Genomic DNA, 2070 nt, shown 5'->3' with positions numbered 1-2070 from the left:
GACATGATAGGTCTTTTTTGAACAGCAGTAATAAAGACATGCTTGAGAAAATGCAGGTCTCATTGTCATGTCAACCACAAACGCTGGAAATGTCAGATCTCTAGCTACAACAGTTCCAGAGCTGTGGGGCTTTGAACTTTTGGTGTCACCAGCGTCTCCAAACCTCTCCAAATGTGCCAAATGCATTTTGATGGCCACAAAACATTCATGAAGCAAGTTTTTTCCACTTCAGAATCAGTGTATATAACAAAATGTAGAATTTTACACCTATAACAAACAAATTTATAAAAGATAGTGGAACTACTGCTTTTTAAGTCAAAACAAGCCCCAATGCCTTTTCTGCCTTTTGTTTTATTAGGCATTGTAATAAAATCAGCGTCCAAACTTAAAAAAATCTGGCCGCTGTGTCACTCAGCTTGGAGCTCTCAAACCGCCTCAAACCAGGGGCGTGAAGGAAACCATCTATGTTAAGGGAGAAAAAACAACTTAAAACAGAGGTGGTGGACTCAGATTCCAGCTTCTAAAAACTTACAACTCAGTTATAGAGATGATCTCTTCCAGATATCACTGCACCCCCCACCCCATCACAGAGGAACAAAGTACCTCCCCTCTCCAGCCGGTGAACAATACCTCCTTAACGACCGACCCTTAACAATCATAGACAGGTTTCAGGTATTACAGGAGACAATCCCCCCCCCCCCTTTTAATGACTGACCTTCAGAATCATAGACAGGTTTGAGATATTAAAGGCTAACAATGCAACCAAAGGACCCACTCATCGGTTTTCCATTTGCATGTTTCCAAGCAATACAAGGCCTTGCCTATATTAAGACTCAAACTCACTTTGGATCCAGACATTTGAATTGAGAAAGCTTCCTGGAGAGGTAGCGAAACGTCTTCAAATCTTGGAAACCAAATCGAGTGGATTGTTTTTTTGTTGTTTTTTTTACTTTTACGGAATGACTATGACCTGGATGACTGAGAATCTTCATCAGCATCAATTCAGATACCAACTTCAGCTTCACTAGACACCTCAGCAGTGGGGGATTCACTGCAGCGCATGCAAATAAATCACAGGAAACTCCATCAGGACCCAAATGGTAACTTTTTTTTGGCCACCATTACGCTGTGCCCCATCTACACAAACCCTACAGCTAATAGGAAAAGGGATACCAGATCGATTTACATCAATAACTGATCCATCTTAGTCATCATCCTTAAGACACACCTTTATTTTGAAATTTGTGGTAACCAGGTAATCTGTGATAACAGTTATTTTTATAACTAGAAGATGCTGTTTTTGATTCCAATATGAGGTGCCTTCAAGAGGTTAGAAATTAAATCCCATCTCTTTGAGATGATTTGATTAATGCTATTGCATCGTATCGACCGCAGACTTGTAAACTATTTTGACAGACTTTGTGCTACTGGCATCCATATCATCTTACATAAGCTTAGCATCAGTGAGACCTAGTTTTCTGCACCCTTAAACCTGGGAAAATTTGTAACTATGCAGACATTTCAGCGTAGAAAACAGCTCCTACAAGTTCAATTCAGTTCAGTTTATTTCTATAGCGCCAATTCATAACACATCATCTCAAGGCACTTTACAGTTCACCAGATCATCCAATCAGATTGATTCAAAGTTTTCTATCTAAGGAAAACCAGCTGATTGCATCGACTCATTGACTTAAATGCATTCCCTCACACTAAGCATGCCTGTAGCGACAGTAGAGAGGAAAAACTCCCTTTTAACAGGAAGAAACTTCCAGCAGAACCAGGCTCAGTGTGAGCGGCCATCTGCTGAGGCCGACTGAGTCAGCCTCGGCATTACTCGCTGTAGTACTCACTGGTACTAGTGAGCATTTACAAATACAAATGTTTGTAGACAACATATAATCTGGTCCATAACTATCGCTACGATTAACAGATTGTAAACAACCCTTGGAGATAAATTATTGCAATCACAAAGATATAAAAAGGTTTTGGAAACTTTTTTCTCTGTGTCAAGTAGGGGTGTGCAAAATAATCGTGATGATGATGCATCGTGATTCTAATTTTCGTGATCTA

This window comes from Cyprinodon variegatus, unplaced genomic scaffold, assembly GCF_000732505.1.
Source record: "Cyprinodon variegatus isolate N-32 unplaced genomic scaffold, C_variegatus-1.0 Scaffold840, whole genome shotgun sequence".
Taxonomy (NCBI): domain Eukaryota; kingdom Metazoa; phylum Chordata; class Actinopteri; order Cyprinodontiformes; family Cyprinodontidae; genus Cyprinodon; species Cyprinodon variegatus.
Note: the sequence above shows the minus strand (reverse complement) of the source record.